General features: G+C 39.4%; 1 long non-coding RNA gene across 1 annotated transcript in view; it reads right to left on the reverse strand.

The window, feature by feature from the left end:
- The window catches only part of LOC142061017 (uncharacterized), a 216,298-nt gene that overhangs the window by 38,786 nt on the left and 154,230 nt on the right, over positions 1–23,282 (reverse strand). The window contains exon 4 of the long non-coding RNA XR_012662015.1: positions 22,324–22,455. This is a non-coding gene — a long non-coding RNA (uncharacterized LOC142061017). The remainder of the gene's footprint in view (positions 1–22,323; positions 22,456–23,282) is intronic.

The raw sequence follows: 23,282 nt of genomic DNA on the forward strand, positions 1-23,282 counted from the left end.
TGTCTTCTAAGAGCATCCTGGACACAAATGCATCTCGCAGCCTCCCTGCTGCAGATCTGTGATACAAAGAGTCCCTGAAGAGCAATGTCACCAACTGATCATCTACTTCTGAATCAAGTAATGAAGTATCAAAGGAACTTGTGTAAAATAGCCTTCCTCTGGGAACTTTCAACAGCCACCCTTCAATTTACACCATCTCACCTTAAATACTGAAACCTAAACACCTGCATCTGATTTCATTGCCACTAATGGGGTCTGAATTACAGCAGATATTTGAACATAAACCCCAATCTTGATTAATCTCAAACTTCTGTTAGGGGGAGGTGGGGGAGCTCTTAGATGAACTGAAACTCTTTCCAATTGGCCTGAGGCAACTGCTTTATAACAGAAAATCTTGAAAACAACCCTCCAGAAACACCAGTACCATTTGAAAAACCCTGTAGTTTCATGGCACAATTTAGTTCTAAATGATTATATAATTACATTTGTGAATGTAATCCTGTGGGGTATTATTCTGATTATAGACCACAATCCTTCTTATCAGCTTTCAGAGAAATAATTTGTGTAATGAAGTGAAGGTTTCCAGCTGCAGCAAACAAACCAAGCTCAAACCTTTTTGGTAAACGACAGGATATCCTTAATGGTGTGCCAAACTTTGATCAATCCACTGACTCTTTGTTTGGCTCTGGATTTGTGGGATTCCTTATTCCAGAGTGGAAGATGGCTGAGGGCAATATGCTACCTCCAGAACCCAAAAACATTATCTGAGATGATAAATATTGGAAAAAAAATTAAAACTGAGGCCACAGCTATTCCATCCAAGTGTGACAGTGCCAACACTCCAAGCGCTGTTGTACACAGAGGCTGAAGACAAGGGACTCCTGGCCTTGTGTACATCTTTATGCTTATGATTCAAAAGGAAATTTTACTCAAATAAGTTTTTTTTCTATAAACACTGAGCTGCATCACAGAACAATGAATACAGCTGAAAAGCAAGCAAACACACAGTAACTCCAAACAGGTGCAGCAGCCTTCACCTGGCTAAACTGTGATCTTTGTATATCCTAAGTGTTTCTGCAGACAATCCAATGGCACTGAAGTGCTTCATGATACTGGTATGTTATGCCCTGGGCTAAAATCCGTTCACTTCCCAAACCCATTACCAGTCATTTGTTGACACAAACAGCACCTACAAGCAGTACTTCACTATTGCCTACTTCCTGACAAGCTGCCCTTTAGGGTTATCCGCATGCCTCTTGCCATATGAGCCATCTTGTTTGTCAGCTAGAAGTTTCTTGAGGTTGTGTCCAGCTTTCCTTCTATTGGTCTTTATGTAACATCTTTATGCAACCCTCCACCCAAGGTAACAAGGCAGATGTTGCCAATGCAGAAGCACTGGTACATCCTGTGAAGACAGAGGTTTAGAGAAGCTAGAAATGAGAAGGACCCATCAAGCCAGTAAACCTACCTTCCTGCAGGAGTAGGATGTAGGTTTTTGATAAGAGTGTGATGGGATATTACATAACATAGTTGGACTACAGGAAAAGGTCAAGAAATCATTATTTAAAACCCATTTTCAGAGCTCTCATTCAGTATGGAAACTAGAGAAACTCAAACTTGAGGCTGTTGAAAGACTTTTCTTGATGTACTGCACATATCTGTCCCTGCACACACATAACCAACATCTAGCACTGCATACACCATTCTCTCCTTTACATTTCCTCTGGAAAAAGTACATTTTCTGTATAGACTGGAAGTGGAAGCAACTTCTGATACAAGCACACACCATCTCCAGGATGCAGAATTAAAGCAGGGCTTCAGAGCAGGCCCTGAGAAACATTACAACTTTCCCACCACTGTATTTGATAAGGGTCAGTGGCTGCCAAGCTGGTCTGCGCTTAGGAGAGTAGCCCTAAAAGTACCAGTTTCAGGACAGGACAAGCAACAGGAGCTGTGAAAATTCTAAAATGCCATTTTACTCTCTTTCTAAAATAAACCCCTTCCTTTAGATTTTATTTCAGAATTGAATTCTGTTTTCCCACTGGCCTTAGTCTTCAGTGTGCAGACATCATGTAAAGCATTGGTTTCAAGGGAGACTTAGTGAATTATGAAGACCAACTTCCTCTACTGCATTATCTGACAGCATTTGGAAACAGTAGGCAGCATGTGGAAACAGTGGGGTATTGTTGCAAGCGAACACAATCACAGATGGTCAGATACAAACAAAAGCAGGCCCACCGTTTGCTCTCCAGTGTGCTTTATACAAATACACTGTGGGCACCCATCTTGGCAATTGTAAATTTGTTGTATATGAACAGCAGCCCTGCAGTACAAGCACCCCTGCCTCCACTTCCTAGAGTGACAGCAGCTTGCAGTCGCTGCAAAATAGTGTGACCTAGTGAGCTAAATTACATGCTTCATTGGGCTGACTGATACAGCAATGCATGTACCTCTACATGCAGCTTGTGTGGGGATAAGGGAAGGTGTCATTGCTTATCTGCTGCAATTGCTCTTTTTAAAAGACCTTTATTCTTATCTTTGATGCTCAGTCATTTCTCTCTCCCCTTTCCCAGTGATCATCCTCAGTAGACAAGGTATGAAGTGACAATTCTTATCATGCATATGTGTCAGGGAGGCCTGCAGCTTGAGGATGTGCTATTTGTCTGCACATAAGGAAATAGCAGGTATTAGGGAAATACAGGAAATATAATCCTATTTGTTATTATGATTTTGAATACATAAGATTCAATCAGACAATACAGGAAATCCAATATTATTTTTGGTAATCCTAGCCCTAGCCGATGAGTTTTAGGAGAGCTTTGAGTTTGGACTTACACTCTGCGCTCCCCAGACCTATGCCTTCCTATAGCACTATAGATAAACGTACAACTGGGCAGATAACAGGTGTATCCCTACAGCACACTACATTGAGAAAAGATGAGCGAGGAACACTCAGAGTGTATTCTTCTGCCAGAAAAGGATGACAAAATGTGGTTTCATGTAGTGGACTGAGAAAACTGGCCAGGACTGCCAAGATTAAGAGCCAAGTAGGTAAAAGGTAATTCCGACAGGGGGAGATCGCGACCACCGACCCAAGTAACACCACCTACCCAAAAGAGAACAATAGAAGAGGACAACTGAGTCTGCGCAGTAATTTACATATGGAACGAGCAAGTTTGTACCAATCAGTAGAAAGGACAATAATGAATATGTATGAATACGTAAATTTTTGGTCTATAAATTGTATGGGAAAGGTGTGTAAGGTATGCACGTTAGGAGGAGCGATCCCCTGTGCATCCGGCGCTGTGAATAAAGAATGCCTGCTCTTTAATACTAAATTGGTGCTAAAGAGTTGTTTCTGATTTTACCGTGTTTTTTGGTAACAGTTTTGGCGACCCAGATGGGACCCTGCTTTTGAATCTCGACGGATCCATGGGATTGTGGGACCTCCAGCTAGCACCGAGGAATTCTTGGCGAGAGCTTCTGATCCCTGGACCGGAGAATTCTGAGCAAGATCCCCTGGATTGAGCTAAACAAGGCATTCTTTTAAGAAGAAACTTAGGTAGAATAATATGTGGGGTTAGCTTCCCACATAGGATATGATAGTGGGTTAGAGTCCCACAGGCCTGCCCGTAAGGTGCGGCGAAAGCTACACAGGGTTGGGGCCACTTACCTCGGTTGGTAAGTCTCTGCTAGGCGAAAGCCTGTGGAGTGGGGCCCAAGGGTAGGGGAGTCTTCAACAGGGAGTTGAAGCCTCCAGGGATATCTAGCAGGGGGCTAGAAATCCCTGTGGGGGATTTCCAGTGAGAGTGGAATCCCAGAGGGAGCTCTAATGGGGGTTGGAGTCCCTCTGACTAGTACTTGTGATAGTGCACAATCACAACTACTAGTCGATTGAGAGATGGGAACATATTCGAGTAAGATGAAACTCCCACAAAAAAACACCTTTGGGATGTATTTTAGAACATTAGAAAGATATTGGGGGTGATGATCTGTTGACTCGAAAACAATTAATTGAATATTGTAATCATTGGTGGCCAATGTATAAATTGAAGGATGAAGAAAAATGGCCTGAAAATGAGACATTGCAATATAATACCATCTTGCAATTAATGTTGTTTTGTAAAAAAGGAAGGCAAATGGGAAGAAGTGGCATACGTTGATTTGTTCTTTGCACTGTGGAATCATCCAGAGTGGCAGAAATAGTGTGAGATATATCCACAAGATTCTATGGCAATGTTTTTGAAAAGAGAAAAATGTGGTGAGAACTTGAAAAAGTGTTGTTCTACTTGTGATACTGGATACTTTGCTTGATGAAACTGACAAGAAAATAGTATTGAATACAGCCAGAAGGCAGGTGCAGAGAGCACGTGCTAATGGGAATTTACAGAGAACAATGAATAAGAATTTTTCATCTACAAATCCCGAGTGGGACCCTAATCAACCAGAACCCAGGGGAATGTTGACTAGATATCAGAGATAGATTTTATTTGAAGTAAGATATGCAATGCCAAAAGCAATAAATTGGTCAAAATTTATGAAGTAAGACAAGAATTAAATGAGTCCCCTTCAGCCTCTATAGAAAGACTGAAGGTGACTGTCAGAAAATATACTAATTTGGACCCAGAAAAAACAGAAAAAGCAATTCAATTGGCCTCTATATTCATGGGACAATCAGCCCCAGATATTATAAAAAAATACTTCAGAAACTAGAAGAACCTGAATCTAGAAATTTGAGTAAAATGCTTAAGTAGCTTGACATGAAGGACACCAGGGGAATCAACCCTAGCTGAACACCTGGTTACACTGAAGCTAGGGAATGAAGAAATAGAATTTTTGGTAGATACAGGAGCCACTGATTTGGTATTGAATACATGTAAAGAGAAATTTAGTCATAAATCAGTAGATGTTGTTAGTGTGACAAGGCAAAGAAAAATTAGCCTTTCTTAGAGCCATTAAAGTTTAAATTGGGGAAACAATGGGTAACTCACCAGTTTCTGTATGTGCCTGAATGCCCACTGCCTCTGTTATGACTAGATCTATTAAGTAAATTAGATGCACAAATAACTTTTAAAGATCGAGAGATTAAATTACTAATACCAGAATCAAAAGCCATAGAGGTGAGAGTGTTTATGTTACAGGATTCCTCCAGGGAGGAACAGATTCCCGAAGAAGTGGAAAATGCAGTAATTCCTTTGGTTTGAGCGAGCGGAGCTCCAGAGCGATCTAAATTGGCAGAGCCGGTAAAAGTAACGTTAAAACCTGGAGCCAAGCCGGTAAGACAAAAACAATACCCTATTAAGTGAGAGGCTCGAAAAGAATTAGAAGGGTTAATTATAACATTTTTTAGAATATGAGGTTTTAGTAGAATGTGAATCAGAATATAGTACTCCTATATTACCAGTAAAGAAATCTAGAGGCAAAGAATATTAACTAGTTCAAGATTTAAGGGCTATAAATCAGATAGTCCAAGATATATATCCAGTAGTAGCTAATCCATATACTTTACTGACCTCTTTAAAAGAGGAACATAAATGGTTTGCTGTACTAGATTTGAAGGATGCCTTCTTTTGCATACCTCTGGACATAAAAAGTCAAAGCATATTTGCTTTTGAATGGAAAAGCCCCACCACAGAAGGAAAGACACAGCTAATATGGACTGTACTTCCACAAGGATTTAAAAATAGTCCTATGATATTTGAGACTCCGCTGGCAAAAAAAAAGATATAGAAAAAACAGAACCAAGAGAGAGACATATTATTACAGTATGTGGATGACATTCTGATAGCAGCAGAAAGTAAAGAAAAATGTTTTGAAATGTTTAAATTTTCTGGGACAAGGAAAACACAAAGTTTCCAGAAACAAAACCCAAATAAGAAAAGAAGCAGAGATTTATTTAGGATTTGAAATACCTCAAAGACAAAGACAATTAAAAAAATGAAAGGAAAGGAACTATTTGTCAAATTCCCGAACCTAGCAGCCCGAAGGAACTGAGACCTTTTCTGAAAATAATTAAATAGTGTCAGCTCTGGATTCTGAACTATAGACTGCTTGTAAAACCATTATATGAAGCATTAAAAGAATCAAAAGATAAATATTTAACCTGGATGCCCAAATGCCAAACAGCATTCAAAGAACTTAAAAGAGCCTTGATGATGGCCCCTGCATTAGGCCTACCTGATTTAACTAAACCTTTTGAGTTGTTTGTCCATGAAAGACAACATTTAACACTTGGAGTGCTGACACAGCAACTGGGAACCTAGAAGAGACCTGTGAGCTACTTCTCCAAACAACTTGATAATGTGAATAAAGAATGGCCTGGATGTTTATGGGAAGTGGCAGCAACAGCATTACTGATCCAGGAAGCCCAAAAGTTAACAATAGGACAAAAATTACAGTATATGTCCTTCACATGATAGTGACTGTTCTAGAACAAAAGGAGGGTCATTAGCTATCTCCTAGCAGAATGTTGAAATATCAAGTTGTTTTGTTAAAACAAGATGATGTCCAATCGAAGACTACTGCTATAGTGAATCCTGCTATGTTTTTAACAACAGAAAATCTTACGGACAATTTAGAACATGATTGCTTGCTAACTATTGAACAAGTCTATTCCAGCAGACTGGACCTGAGAGATAAACCTCTGGAAAATCCTGATCTGGGATTGTTTACAGATGGAAGAAGTTTTGTGCAAGAAGAGAAGTGAATGACCGGATATGCTGTCGTTACCTCCACCAAGGTAATGGAACCAGAGACGCTGCCTGCAAACACCTCAGCACAGAAAGCAGTATTGGTGGCATTGAAGCAAGCTCTGCGAATGGCAAAAGGACAAAGGGTAAATATTTAGACTGATTCCAAATATGCATTTGGTGTAATCCATAATCATGGAGCTATTTCAAAGAAAAAAGGACTGCTATCAGCCCAAGAAGCATCAATAAAGCATAAAGAAGAAATTCTCCAACTTCTGGAAGATGTGCAGAAACCAGAAGAAGTGGTGGTAAAGCATTGCAAAGCTCATCAATTCAAACAGCTGTGAACATAAATAAATGATTAGCAGATAAAGCTGCAAAGAAGACTGCAGAACAAGGTATCCTTGCACTAGTACCAATAAAACAGATAAAAAATCCAGAGTTAAAACCAAAATGTAATAAACTGGATGAGCAATTAGTAGAACAATTAAAAGCATCACAAAATACAGAAGGATAGTGAATAACACCAAAAAATCCCCAGATAATAATAACCCCACAAGTTATGATAGAACTTGCAAAAGAAAAACATGAGCAAACACATTAAGGTGTAGATGCTATAGTTTCGAGTTTAAAAACATCTGTAGTGTGTGTAGGCATGACAAAAATAATTAAATCCATAATAACTGTCTAATCTGTCCTAGAAATAATCCCCTGAACCAAAAAAACCCACCACCTTTAAGAATAACATAACAAAAAAAAATTATGTCAATGATTATTAACAAATTAAGTTACCCAGACAAAATAGATATAAGTATTTGTTAGTGCTGATTGACAAATTTTCTAGATGGCCAGAATCTTTCTCTTGCTGCACCAACAAAGCTAGAGAAATAGTTAAAATATTGCTGAAAGAAATAATACCAAGATTTAGAGTGCCAATTGGAATGTCCTCTGATAGAGGACCACATTTTTTTGCAGATGTAGTTCAACAAATTAATAAAATTTTATGTATAAAATGAGACCTGCATACTCCCTAGAAACCACAATCAAGTGAAAAATTTAAGATGAACCAAACACTAAACTGATATAGTGGAATATTGTAGATCTAAGATGGAAGTATTGAAAAGATGATTATTTCAAAACTTCCAAAGGGGGGAAATGTAACCAGCGTGATAGAATTAACCAACCATGGATGTTGCTATACTCCTTGTACAGCCCTGTCCAACTGGACGTTAAGTCTGGGGACATGGAGTATACAAATCAGTGTATTCTTTGATCTGTATTTTAGTCCCTAGATAATCATTAATGTGAATGAAACAATAGACAATGTGCTTCTGCCAGAAAAGGATGACAAAATGTGGTTTCGTGTAGTGGACTGAGAAAACTGGCCAGGACTGCCAAGATTAAGAGCCAAGTAGGTAAAAGGTAATTCCGACAGGGGGAGATCGCGACCACCGACCCAAGTAACACCACCTACCCAAAAGAGAACAATAGAAGAGGACAACTGAGTCTGCGCAGTAATTTACATATGGAACGAGCAAGTTTGTACTAATCAGTAGAAAGGACAATAATGAATATGTATGAATACGTAAATTTTTGGTCTATAAATTGTATGGGAAAGGTGTGTAAGGTATGCACGTTAGGAGGAGCGATCCCCCGTGCATCCGGCGCCGTGAATAAAGAATGCCTGCTCTTTAATACTAAATTGGTGTTAAAGAGTTGTTTCCGATTTTACCGTGTTTTTCGGTAACAAGAGAAACAGAGAAAACAGAGGCTGAACCTACACAGTGTGACCTGAATGTTTTGGGTTGAAGCTTACATTCATGTGCTGGCCAGACTGTTTTAGTTAAGCCAGCTTGCATAAAATTACTTCTGTTCTTACTGTATTACTCCTTGGTCCTTCCTTAGGCTTTTTTAATTCTTACTTCCCTGAGCAACCAACCGGTAGATTATTGACCAACTTGTTTTGACTCAACATTGTCATAAATGTTGATTATTGGTGTTACCATTACTTATGACTATCTATGCTTTGATCATCTATAAAATAAGAATACTCAAACTAGAATCAACACATGGGATAGCTGTACCTGTACAGTCCAAGATGAAGACATACGACACAAGAACATCTGAGAAAGACTGGCACCTGCTATGGTTTTAATCAAGCATGTTTACTAGGCCAGGGAAAGAAAACAGATACGCCTATTTTATGTAGCTCTTCTTTTACAATAGTAGTGTTTGTAGAATCGGTAGTCAGTTTGAATTGTATTCTGTACCTTGCATTATATATGTAAATTAATTCCTATTAATCTTTATAATGTTAAGCTACTGCTAAAAATGTTCATTTAAGAACTGCCTTTGTTCTTCTGTCTCCCTAATTTCAATTCCCTTCAGTCTCTTCTCCCTGTGTATTAAAGTACTTTATTAATTTTGTCACGTTAATCTGAACAGCACTAAACACACTACGATTTCTAAAGACCTAAAACATGAAGCTAAGCTATAGTGACATGCAAACAAAAAGCCTAATGTGCAACAGGCAAAGCAGCTCTCATTGTGCATAGCCTGTGAGAAGTTGACAATCTCTGCCCTACTTCCGGCTGAGCCCACCCAGCCTCAGTGGCACTGTGGCCAGAAGCCAAGCAAAGCTGTAGCCCAGAACAGGGAGGGCAGGGGAGATGAGGCAGGACACAGAATTGAAACCTCATTAAAATAACAGAAGGGTTAAGTGTGTCATCAGAAAGGAAGGGATAAAAACCTGACAATGGCAAAACCACCAAGCTCTGCATATTATCGAATGGAAGGCCTGAAGCAGAGAGGATTATCTCTGAATGTTGATTACCCAGCCTTTGTATGTCAGAACATAGTACCCAGGTCTATGGAACTCCCATTAGTTCTGAAACAGATAGGATGAAAACACAGAAGTAACTATGCAATGGAATTTTCTTTCTCACTACAGGATGGGCATGTCAATAAACAGAGTTCTTATGCCATTAAAAAAGGTCTGCAGTAAAAGCAGGAATTCATGAGAATTCATGAAACAGTATGTGCTTATAGGAACAGATTCATTTCCATCCCCAAAAATGTGATATCCAGAAAACTTGCTCATTTAAACATATTGATACTTTGCTAGCAATTTCTTTATGTTTACTAAATTCTTACAAGATTTTAGCAACTGTTTTGGCTAATAGCTGATGAAAATGTAGGTAATTCTATGTTCAGGTGATACTGAAATACAGGTGTGCTATAAAACTTGCCTGGAGCTCCAGACAGAAGCAGTAGCAGTCACAAGCAGATTTCTCTGACCAAGCATATTTTCTTTCGTTATGTGATCATTGATTAAGTTATGCCTAACAGGTATAATGTAATTGATCTCATTGACTAATTGAAAAACAGAAAAATTATTTTTCATGAATAAACATTCAGAGTCTGAAAACTGAATTTCAAAACTTGTTTTATAAACAAGCCATAGCTTATCAGATTTTTGCTTGCTTGTAGTATTTATTAAATATTTCCAAAGGCAGGATAGATTAGGAAATTGTGGAACTTGTTCACAAACATTTCATTAATTTCAAAAGAATTAAAACTTAGAAAAATTATCACTATCCTCTACAAATTAGCTATTTTATGACAAAATTATTTTCTCCTTAATCACAGAGCCAAATTCTTATCTTGAATAATTCCAGTTCATTCAAGGCCATTAACATAATTGGGAACTGTATGATATGAGGAGGAAAGATGTGCCTTGTAGTAAGCACAGATATTAATTTCATTTCCTTTTAAAATTCATTTTATTTTGAGGAATGAAAGAGGAAAGAAAAAGAAATAGAAAGTGATGTGTCTCAATGACAGTGATTGGCAGCAAAAATAGAGGACATAAAAACCTAAAATATAAACTGCAAAAGTCCAGCCTGCATATTCAATATTAAAGAATACACATATGCTCAGAATAAATTTTCAAGGCTTTGGACACACTCCTTCATGATCTATGATTAGATCAGATAGAAGAAACAGAAGACAGTCTTACACCAATTGCTTCTCTCAATGCAAGATGTGTTGAACATACAGTTCACCTATATAGCATATGCAAAGTGTCGACACATTATCTAACTACTTGTTGCCTGTTGAAATACAAGAAAAAAAAACAAAAGGACAGCAAGTGGTAAGGAATTCCTTTCCCCATTGCTGGATCTAAAAGATCATTTGTAGTTACACTGTTTTCAAGTTCAGCTCAAATCAGGAAGATTTCAATTTCTTTTACAATTTTATGCACAACACCATCCTCAATTAGAAAACATGACTATCAATCGTTATACTTTTTGAGGGAATTTGGTTAAACTAATTTAGAAAAAGTGTATTTTGTAAACTTCTATTCTTTGTTTGAAAAGCTTTCAAATCATGAATGTCTGAGAAAGAGAGTTAATTGGTTTGGATTAGTGCTTTAAGGCCTTGGCCACAGTCCCTAGTCTTGTTGACTCCCTAACAGAGTGTGGTTATGGCTGACTGAAAGGCCCCGAATCATTATTTATTCTTGTCTATACTTAGGGGCTAATCAGGCAGAATTGTTCAGCTGTGCTGACTGCTTCACATAGTGCTTGACAGAAGAAAAAGTTTCTGATGCATATGATGAGCACAAGGGTCAGTAATCACTATTAAGCCTGAATCCAGAGCTGATGCAAGTACAGCACACACAGGGACTGGCACTATCCCCTTCAGGTTGGTCAGGATACAAGATAGCAAAGAGAAACATTTTTTGACAAGCTGCCAAACAACTTCTACTTTTGCTTTGCAGTGTGAAAGATATATGAATTACAGTGACAGTAAAGAAAAACAAACCACCCCTTGGATTTTGACAGGGCACAAAGCAGGAAATTGACATAAAATCCAAAATACAGTACTTGCGTGCTGCAGCAGAGCCTCCATGACAAAGGAGCAGTGGGACTGCATGGAAGGTTACACATTGCCAATGTTTCCTCAAACCTGATATCTCATCACAGTCACTTGGGAACATAAAGATGACACACTGCTAGTCTAACGAGGTACCATGAGGGCAATTGTTACCACCAAACCTTCCTGAGCAGCAATATTTCTGTTGGGAGTATTTGCCAGTGCAACTTTTACTAGTAAACAGGTGAGCCCCACAAGACTACTGGTTGGCCTAGACCATTCCTCTAATTTGAAAGGAAGTCCTGTCCTGTTCAGCATGTACTGAAGCATCAGACTGGATAAAACCATGCACACATGGAGTGTGTTGTTTTAGAATTATTTTTTTCTGATCTGTCTTAATTTCTAAGTAAAAATCCTGTGTTTTAAACAGGTATTTGTCAACAGTGCTGAGAATAAGCCTTCAAACAGGACACCTATGTCATCTATTTAAACCTGAACTGTTTTTTCCCATGGTGGTAGATCGGTCCATGGGAGCCAGGTAAAACTGTGCTGTGATAATGAAGATGTATTTCCTCAAAGTGAGTATCATCCTATCTGCAACTGCTTCATTAGCACGAGTGTGAAACGTTTTTCTCTCGTAATGATTTGACTATTAATGAGACAATATTCTAGTAAGATAAATATGGGAAATAGCATCTAGCTTCAAACATTTGAAATAAGACTCACTACATGCCTCCTACAACACAGAAGATATACGTAAGACCAATCCAAACTATGAGACTCTGCCAGCGATGCAAAAAATGGGGCAGTAGCAGCTTAAGCATTATTACAGATGTCTTGAAGGTGCACAGCAGGTTTCTGAGTGCTAAGTTTCCACAGAAACTAAGCTACAGTTTTCTTGCCTTTTGTAAGTCTAAGTCCTGTTAGAGACATAATTTTATTGCAGCTTTACCTGTTTAGTAGAAACAAACACATTTTGTAAAGTTTGGAAAAGTTGAGCTCTGAAAACCTTAAAACAATTATCATTATCTCCATCTATTGTAGACTTATACATAGGCATGAGCTTTGTAGCAGTTTCTAGTACAGTGCTAATGGCAATGATTCAAATTCTCTTCAATCTTCCAGTGAAAAGACTGTAATAAGGCACATTGGCCATAAAGATTAAGTAAGTCTTGACAGAACTACAAAATATTTACAAACAAGGCCAATAATCTCAGAGATGCAGAAGGGCGAGAGGAAAGCTGTGTCTGCCTTCTGTAGCACAGAGAATTGAGATTCTGTCCAGCTCTTCACATACTTGATTGTTTGATTTATTTCCTGGGAGCCCTTCATTTCAGATGGTATTCTAGTTCTTTATCTTTTTTGTGCACATTTTAACTTGTTTACTGATTTACTAAGCAACTTTATATTAACTCCCACTCAAAGGACTGCTGAAACTGCTCTAAGTATTTACTTTCAATCAGACAGCTTTTCTCTTCCATTTGTTTTCCTGACATTATCGGTACCTTCATATGAAAGAAGAAGCTCCAACAGTGCAGCTCTATCACAGTGGCTACACATTTTAATCAGAAGGTAGAGAGAACAAATCTGAAAAAATTAATATAAATAGGATACTTGAACTTTATAACATGACTCTCTTACAGCTTCATGTCAAAGACGTGATAGCTACTGCAATAGGAAAAGTTCCTGCTCAGTGAATAATTGGAGAATACTCTTCTGATGGTTTTTCAGAGTTGATATACAGAATGCAGCTGTCTCCACTCAGATCAAAGTCCCTGTTAAAAAACCAAAGTATCCCAATAGTTACTTATGAATATAGCTTCTGATCCCACAGTGCTAAGCCTTGCAGAGTAACCTTCTCACTTCAAAACATATATGCTCATTTTCATGTTAACACAGCTAAAATAAATCTCTTTCAGTGGGTCTTGTCAATGAGAAGACCACATGTATGTAGGCTATAAGATGCATAAGTTTATAGAGTAGTTTCAGGGGTGGGGTAAAATGCAAAGGGTTCCCCTTCAGTGTATCCTACTCGACTTTGCAACTTATAGCAGCTTCTTCCCTGGGGAGGACTTTGCAGCAGACCCAGATTGTCACTGCCCTCACTGAAGGCCAGTATGAAAATTCCTTTGATTTCATGAGCAAATTTCCAAGCTCTTTTCTGGCGAAATCACCAAAGAGCCAAAGGCAAACACTAAACACCAAATAAGTATCAAAGAATGGCACTAATTTTAAGCCAGATTTCCATTCCCCCAGACAGTACTGCGAGTACAATGAGCTTAACAACATATTAGCTGGTACACATAGGCAGATTATTAAATAGTCATACTGGTTCTTCTGAAGTAAAACTCTTTGATTCCAGCAGAGCCAGAACACATGCTGCCCAACTCCAGGCTTGACTTGGCTGTTCCTTCTACTCCTAATTCAAACTATGAAGAAGCTGACACAAACCTCAGAAGCAGTAAAACCCTGTCTCCTTCTCCCATTAAAAAAAAAAAAAAAAAGGAAAAAAACCTCGCAAAACTAACCAATTCCCATGTTCCTGAATTTCTGTAGCTGGTTTGTTGGTGACATTTTTCATCCCGACAGCACATTCACTAAACATGACAAATTTAGACAACAGTCTCTCACTGAAAAATGTTCCTGCAAACTTTTCCCAGTTAAGCTGCAATGAATTTGCTTAGCAAAAAACAAAAGGTTTTTCCTCCACTTAGCTTCCAGTTACTTTGATACATGATGTTTCAAGTAGTTTCAAAAAATGGACCCGGCATGAGTTTTATATTAGTTTTTAAAGCTCAGATCATCGTTCAAGACACTCTGCCATTTCTCACTGCTAGACCTGAAAGAGAAGTGTGAGCTTTTGCAGTCCCAAGGCGTTGTGAGTACCCACTTCCACAGAGCCTAATTTTCCAAAGCGTCCTTTCAATTTGTGGCAGCAAATCTGCATGACATCACCTGGCTCTGTAATTGCAGAATTGCTGCATAATGCAATTCTGTTATTGTCAGATGTTGGAGCTCTGGCTGAGCAAGCTGGGGGACCTATCTGTTGCTTTTCAGACCATCCAGTGATAAGACAGTCAGTCCTGGGGAGGTCTCATATGTCTGAAATGAAGTCATAAGCCCTGTCACAAAACAGAAATAAAAGCTCTGGCAAGGTGTGAATGATGCCCTGTGAGGGTCACAGACAAGATAGCTGGGTTCAGCTGAGCAGCTGGATAGGATACTTGTGGTATTTTATGGATTATTGTTTTAACCAGAAAATACAGGCTGGTGGATTCATGTTGAATGCAGAGGAAGAGGGTGAGGAATTGGACATTGAGATAGGCGTTCAGGAGGCTCTTAGCCAGCTGCACTCACAGCCTTAGCAGCCAAGAGCCTTTTAAGCCTCTTCTGCCTGTATAACCTCTCTCTACCTCATGAAGGGAAATTCAACACCAAAACTGTCAAGGTCACCTTTTGGTAAATGTTTAGCTTCACAACTACACTTTCTACACAGCTTTCCCTTGTCCACAGGGCTTCAATGAGGACTGGTGTGTAAATATTCTGAGGTATCTTCTCACTCTGGCGCATGACCATGTTACCATGAATTACAGCAAACTTTCTTTGTATTCTCTTCATTACTAGAGACCTCTGAGATCAGCAGCAAAGCTACAACTTCAGGATCCTTTCAAAACATATCCTAAAGCCCCCTGGATTTACCCATTATTATAAGCTGCTCTTATGCTCTGCATACAAAGGCCTCTGTAAACTTCAAGAGCTAGCAGCACTAAATTGAAATGAGAGATGGTTTTGGCTCGGCCAGAAATACAGAAAACCAGCTATTTCTTCTGGTCGCATTTGTTCTCACAACAAAAGCCATCAAGGAAGAAATTAAAGATCAACTACCATAGCAAATGGATTCAAAACCTGTTTTGGATGCTAAGTACAACAATAAGAAACAGAAACCAAACTGCTGTAGGATAACATATGCATTTTGTCACCTGCCATTGAATTACGAGAGCACACCCCCAGCCTGGAACAGGACAAAAAGCACACAAAGGAGAATTTTACACTATCATTGTTTCCTAGAAAATAAATGTGGCACAAATATCACAAATGCCTAACTCTATCCTTGAGAAGCGAAGTGTTTCTTTAAATGGGATGCTCGCATGTACAGTACTAAACTAGTCTTTGGGTTCTTATGAACTTTGCAATGCAATGGCAGGTCTGTTGACTCCACTTTTGAAAACTTCTCCTTTTCAGTCAGATAGGGTCAGATTAACAACAGATCTATTAGTTTCATCACTACTCATGAAGAGTATGCTGAACTGTAAATACTGTCTGGGCAGGAACAGTTTGTTTATTCCTGCTAAGTATGAGAAATTCTAGAAGGACAACTTGTAAACAGAAATTTTAGAAGCTTTAAAATGAGAAAACTGGAACCATTTTTAACCAAAATTCAACGTCTACAATTCATTTCTGGAAAATTAGTACTTGTGCTTCTAGGAGCTTCAGGCACCTTGGACAATTGCTTAGATCTACAAGGAAATGCAGAATTAGCTCAGCTCTTCCAGCTACAAGTCTTCTTAAATTTGCATCCACAATTGCTAACTGTTTGAAAACATACTGCAAAATGCAAATAGGCTAGGAAATGTTCATGTGTGATCAGCACCTAATAATTTGAGTGATCTGAATTTGGAGAATATTCATGGAAATATAATAATTAGACATTGAAAAGACCTGAGGCTGCCTTCCATTACCTAGTTAGTGCAGCACTGAGCCTAGACTGATTACTTTTGACCAATCTCATCTTACAAAGATCTGTGTGAAGAATCTTCCACTCCTTATCTTGAGAGGCTTTCCCAATAAAGCAGGTCTTGTTTTTAAAATATTTGTCTTGATAACCTCTATCTACGTTTTGAGTAGTCTACTTCATTTTAATACTTGGCACGCATTGCCTTGCTTTACAGAAAGATATATTCAGCTTATCAACTATTTATGGACAATCCACTGGCACTTAAGCTTTTGTTTTGTTGTAATGTTCTCTATGTGCTTTTCTTTTCAGCACTTCAGAACCACAAGAGCATTCCTCCAGTATCTCCTGTACAACTTTGGTTGTCCAGAAAATGTATAAGAAATTATAATTTTTAATAGAAATAACCTATGAAATCCCCTCTAGACTGCACAGATGGCCAGAAATAATGGTTGGAAACATTCATACATATTTCAGAGTGAAAGACTGGGAAAAAAAGATGCATAGCAAGATGAAAAAACAGCAAACAAACTCAAGATGCACTTTGACTGAAACTGGTTTGGTGTTTCCTCTAAACATCCATCATGCAATCTGATTGAAAACGTAACACTTGAACTAAACGATGCAAATAAAGCACTGTTAGACAGCACTTTTTTAAGAACTGAGATTGCTACAGCTTGATTATATAGTTTGTCTTTAGCCGGATTGTTAAATATACAAACAGCAAGACGATTCTGCTAGATATGTACTAACCAACAGAACATATGTAAATACATAGTGAATTAGCAAATGCAAACAGCTAATCCAGACTGTAAGGCTGGACGTTAATACTCAGGTAACACTGTAGTTGACATTATGCATAAACAGTAAAAACTAGGACACTTGCTGTAGCTTAGCCAACATATAGGTTTTGTTTTAAAGGATGCGCTAGCCTAGTGTTAACATTATTATCAATTAAAACATGTACAGTTTCACAGATTTAGAAAAAGGAAAAATAACCAGAAAATGCATGGAGAAGTAGGAAGAAATCTAAATATAGCTATTCCATCATGAAGATTTTACTGGTGACAGTTAAGAATTATTTGCTCACTCATATCTTTAGCACATTGGTGCCAATTTTGCAATTTTTGTGGTTTTACATCCCTCTCCCCCTCCCCTGCAAGTACATCACACATTCCCCTCCCTTTGGAGTACACCCAAGGAAAATGTATTCCAACTGCAGTCTTGGATGAGCCATGGCTATAAGCCAGGGCTTCTTCATTGCATTCCCCCTTTTTTTTTTCCAAATCTGTCCGCATTTGCCCTGCAAAGTCACTGTCTCCAGAAGTAAGAAAGAGCTAATAAAGCTTTGTCAGTACATTCAATATCATCCAGCACTCTCTGCTGAACGTCCTCTTTCACTAGCCTGAAATGCTATCTTACAGCACTTAAGCATGCTGAGACATAAAGTTTTGGAGATGTTACTGGACGAGATCGTTCTGTAAAGAGCACAGTGCAGGTAACTTGGAAGTTTGCACAGAATCTCAGAAGCTCTCTGTGACACAAAGACAGTTCGCAAGATCAGGGCCTTATATTCTGAAGTGACAATCTGGACTGGTTCTTTGCAATTCTTACTGGTTGGACTTCACTAGAATCGCTCTTGACTTACTAGTGGTAGGGAAAGGGAAAAGTGGCCTTTAACCATGCAAGTGACATTTCCCATAGCTTCTCTAGCTGCAAGGACTTCAGATAATACCACTGTGCAGAGAAGGAAAGTCTCTGCAAGGTTGAAAATAACCTGTTTTATAAAAAAATTTCAGCTCTTTTGTTTAGTAAAAGCCAAGTGGCCTCGATTATCTACACAAAAACAGCCCACTAGGCTGTCTTTTCTAGTACCTCTATATATTCTTTAGCCCTGTGTATGTTCCTTGTGCATTAGCTGAACAGGATTCTCAGAGTCACTCCTTGATCTGCAGTATGCTCCACATTTAACATTGTTGTGCGCTCATTCACTGAACCATTTTTAAACTCAGTCTCCTGCTGAGAGCTAAATGCACTGTTTGTATTCTAATCTTTGTACCTACTGCAGCTAAAGTGTAATGGTTGCACAGCTAGAAGGCAATACCTAGAGCAAGGGAAATGTAATTAAGAAAAATAAAAAATGATTAATAGAAAATTCAGCACATTGCTTTAAACATATTAATTTAGTGCTATCTGACTGACTTGAACAACTAATTTATTAAAATTACCTGCAAGCATCTTATGATTACCCCAACATAAGCACTCTTTAATTTGCCTCTGCTTTTATTCTTGGCAAGACAGTCCACGTTTTGTACGCTTAATATCCAAGATGCGTGAAAACCAATTAATGCTGTTGACCTATACAAATAGGACTTGGCCACAGCCAGACAAGTGCAGATAACTGGTAAATGAAGGACTTAGTCCTAATTTGTGAAGCCAGTCAGAATTAAAACATGCTGAACTATCCTTGGGTTCCATGGGAGATGAGAATGTTTAGTATCCTGTGCCACACTGATGCTACAACCTATCAAAGTTTTGAGCCTTCACAGGTTCATGGCCTGTAGCAACTAGAAACTCATAGGAGGGAGAGGTGACTATAATGAGAGGAATACCATGTACTTCCATGCCAGGCTCCTGCCCTGTTTGCACTCACAAATCAGTCCCTCCCAAAGCTCCCCTTGTGTGCTGATGAGCTCCTGACTCCTACAGCAGAGCTAGTGTCATGCCACAGGCTCTTTCAGGCTGTTGCCTCAGAGCACTCTTAGTCACAGGTCAGTCTCCTTCACAGAATTAAAACATTTCAGAGGCTTGGTCAGAAAACACAGGGAAGGCCTTGATTTCCCACTTCACTGGTAAATATGTTGTGTATTACTGAATTGACTCTCAGGGTTGGGAGAGCTTTCCACTGTGGTTTAACTACATCTAGGTCATCACCTAGCTCCCACGTGCTTGCTCAGAGATGTCAACAGGATGAGATCCCTGAAGAAGTCTGAACTGGTTCATCTAGAAAAACATAAAGAAGAGGTTCTCTTATCAAGCCTAGCTAGATCAAGTCTAATAGTTGAAGACATCAGACACAAGTCTGAAACCTCTTTAGACTGATTTTGTTGGAACCTTAAAGAATGTTTCGTTCATTGTCCCTGAGCAGAAAATGGTGATGAAAGCAGAAACTGATAAGCAGAACATGTTCAAGGGACAGCAGATGAGCTCCAGAGTGACTAGTGCAGCACTGTTCCACTGCACTCAAATCTGGAGAAGAACATCTATCCCTGTGTTAACTGTTAAGAAAGTGAATGTGATACATACGTTTCCCAGGAGAGAGACCTACTGGGAAATAAAAGCAAAAGCCCCAGAGATTCACTGCCTCCTGGAAGAAACTCTTCACCCAGGGTAGCCTTTTGCTACTCTTTGTCTGGCTGCTGTGGCCATGTTTCAATGGCTAAGAATAAAAGCTGATTTTAACCTCCTCAGGTTTCTGGTAGATGATCAAGCAGTATCTCCTCCCTGGAACTACACTTGATTCTGCTAATCAAGGCTTCACACAAAGGCCATGTACTGTTTTGTCACCCCACAGCATCACACAAACAGAATGCAAACCACATCTGGCCCATTTAGACACCTCTCCCTTTTTCACTAAAAGGTAACAGTTAAAAGCTCCCTCCTGGATTTCCCAGCTGGTCCAGGCCAGGTTCCTCCCCAGTCAGCCACCACTGACACTATGCTCTTTAAGACTTCAGCCAGTCTGCATTACATCTGGCAAAGAGATGGGCACAGCTTCCTGGTGTTTAATGCCACGATCCATAATCACTGGGAAAAAATATTTCACGACAGGGAAGGTGGTGTGCTGACCTCTCCTTTCAATAGTCTCACCTCTGGTAAAAGGCTCCAATTCACAGAAAGTGTGAGCCAAATTCAGCTATGGTGCTCCTTCAGCAAAGTGAAGGGGATTGCATCAAGGAAGGATTTTGGCCCTTGTATGAAATCAGAATGTGATAGCAGTGCTGCTGAAACAACCCACTGCACTGCATAACAACTGCTGTAGGTCAGAGAAAGTTGCATTTTTTTGTTTGTGTAGGTGGTAGAGCACAACCATAAAGCCCTACATTAGTGCCTCTCTGATTTTTCCTGAAGTTAATTTTCTAAATGAATACGCAGCATATGATTCTCTCAGCCCTGTGACTCTTCTGATGATTAGTCTGCTGCCATTTCAGGCTATATGGACCTTCCCCAAGTTCATAATGGGGAAGATATTAATTATGAACTTGGAAAATTGAGTTCCATGACTCCCAGAGGAACACGCTACAGTCTTCATGAAATAACTTCTTTCCACCTTCTTATGTCAAGTACAACAGACTCTGCATAAATGATGCAAGGCATTTTTATGAGTTACATCATGAGTGGAAAAGAGCAGCAATTGTAGCAAACTGCCTGGGTGTGTGAACCTTGTTTCTGAGGAGCTAAAAGTATTTTTTGGAAGCAAAGTTAAAGAAGATACTGCACAAAGAAGAGTCTGTCACTTGGTCTTCCTTCTCCTCTTTTGCGTATATTACCTTTTGGCAGCAGTCATACCCCTGCCTCCTTGAACATTGAAGAGGGTTCTAGCTGGTGAATAAAATTTGCAAACCCTAAAGCTATGCACTTCAGTTCTTATCCTGAGGGACATTTTAAACATGCAACCATAAAGAAAACCAAACCCAGTGTACATTAACTATACTGCAAACTAATTTCATGAGGTAGCTGGCACTGGAGCATGAGTCTTAGTTCCAATAGGAAACCATTTCTTATTGCTCTTACGACAGCATCCTTCAGAAAGGTGATTTCACTCCCAGAAAGAAATGAATTATCAGAAATTGCTGGTTTGATTTTCCTTGATTTATGCCATATAGTTATAATAGTTAAAATATATCTTTCTTGATCATTTACTTTTTTATTGCTTGAAGCTCCTCTGTATGAGGACTTTACTTTTCCAAGAAGTGATCTGGAAGCAACAGCACAGAACCGGGAGGAAAAAAAAAATACTAAGTTTGAATCTTTACCCTGCCACCGCAAAAAGGGAAAAGGAAAAAACCCTCCCTCACTCTCTTACTTCGGAAGAATGGAAATTAATTATCTTGCACATATACACACATGATTTCAGATAGGCTCAAGTAGCATACATATAAGAACTAATTGCACATGACTGTTTTCTCTGAAATAAAGAGACATTAAGGATGTAAAGACATTTGCAAACCCATGGCAACAATGTTCTTAAGCCAGCAGTACTCTACTGGAATACAAAAGAACCTGTGGTTTTTGCTTTTTTATAATGTGTTTGGCATGACTGAAGAGCCTAGCACTGCTGCTGCAGCTGCCGAGTCCCTGTCACTCCGAGGCCAAGGGCACAGGGAACGTGGAGAGAACCTTGCCCAAGTGTCCCCTAACCTGATGCACACACAGAAGACACATTTGCAGACAACTCCATCAGCAGCACCATTTATAACGGCAGAGGAGGAAGGTGTGAGCAACAGGGCTCTAACACTGGTTAGCAGAGAGGGAAGGGGGCAGCAAGGGCAGGAAGGGATGTGGAAGTTGCTGGTGCCAGGAGCAGAACTGGGTTCAAGCATCCTGTCCTGACATCCTCCCTCCCTCCTGCTTTTTAGTCATTTCTCTTCAACTTTCTCCAAAGCAGTGTTTGAGAAAAGGAGAACAGAGAATGCAAATCTGCTCAAAATGAAGCCTTGAGTACTGTTTCTCACACTGCTCCTGTTTTACAACGGAGAAACAGGTGGCAAGGTCCCATGGGATGCACATGGGTTCATCCCAAGGCCTCTCTCTGCTTGCTCAGTCCTTTGGTGGCCCATGGGAGCCCAGCTCCATGTGGGAACAGGAAGAAGACCCAGTGCATTACACCTCCCTCCCCAAAAGCAGCTGACCCCATGAGGTAAAGCTCCCCCATGTCAGCTATCTGGGTGGGCTTAGCCATCATTCACAACCTCCCAGCTACTTTGGCAAGATATAAGCCAAGGTGAGGAGACACAAACTCACCCAACAGAAGAGCAGGGAAAGAAGCTTCTTCCACTACTTTTCACACAGATGTGTGGCCACCAACAGTCCAGCAGAAACCACCAGCTGAGGAGCTAGTCCTTGTCTCCGCAGCAGCAAGGTAGATTGGTCATCCTGCAGTTAAGCACAAGGGCTTGAGATGGAGATTTCCTTTTCTGCCACCTAAGAGATAGAGGACAAACCCTATAATTTCTCTGTCTCACTCTTCCTGCAAAGAGCAATTGCAAGTCTTATATATAGGGACCTTATGCTAGTTCAGTGTGCCTTGTACGCTAGTTAGAAAGGCGAGACGTCAATATACAATATGAAGTTCCAGTTCTGCAAGAATCAAGGGCTTAAAATACCTTTAAAAATCTAGCCTCAAATTTAAAGCAAGAACAACTTAACAGTATTGAAAATGCTGGAGTCCAGCTTTAGTAAAATCTTATTCTTGATTAAATGCTGCTTCATTGAAAGTGGTGTGTGATTTCTCATCAGCATAAGTAATCTGCTATAATACCTGTACAGGCTGTGAAACTGTTGTCAAATTAAAACTGCTTTCCCCTTTCTGCCCATTTGACCATACATTCCGTCTTGGATTTCTCTGCTTTCTGTACAAAGGCTTCTGAGCTCAAGATCACAGAGGTGGTCTGGCAATAAAAACATTCAAGCAGCAATACAGACAGATGGGAATTTATTGCATCAGGATTTGTTTTTAAAATATAGGTTTCTCCTGATAAACTAACATTGTCATCTGTTCTGGTGGCAGAGCATACTGCAAACAGCAATATTTCCCCAGAGAATAAGTGTCAGATTGTGATTTATGAACAGGGAGCCACTAAAGAGTATGATTTCACCCTAAATTAGTGATTTATCAAGTAAAGAACCACAAGCAAATAGCTGAATATTGGTGCCTTAAAGGGTCAATAGAGTTCTCACTAACTCTGCTTCAAGCACAAATA

The sequence above is a fragment of the Phalacrocorax aristotelis genome, chromosome 8, assembly GCF_949628215.1.
Source record: "Phalacrocorax aristotelis chromosome 8, bGulAri2.1, whole genome shotgun sequence".
Lineage (NCBI taxonomy): Eukaryota > Metazoa > Chordata > Aves > Suliformes > Phalacrocoracidae > Phalacrocorax > Phalacrocorax aristotelis.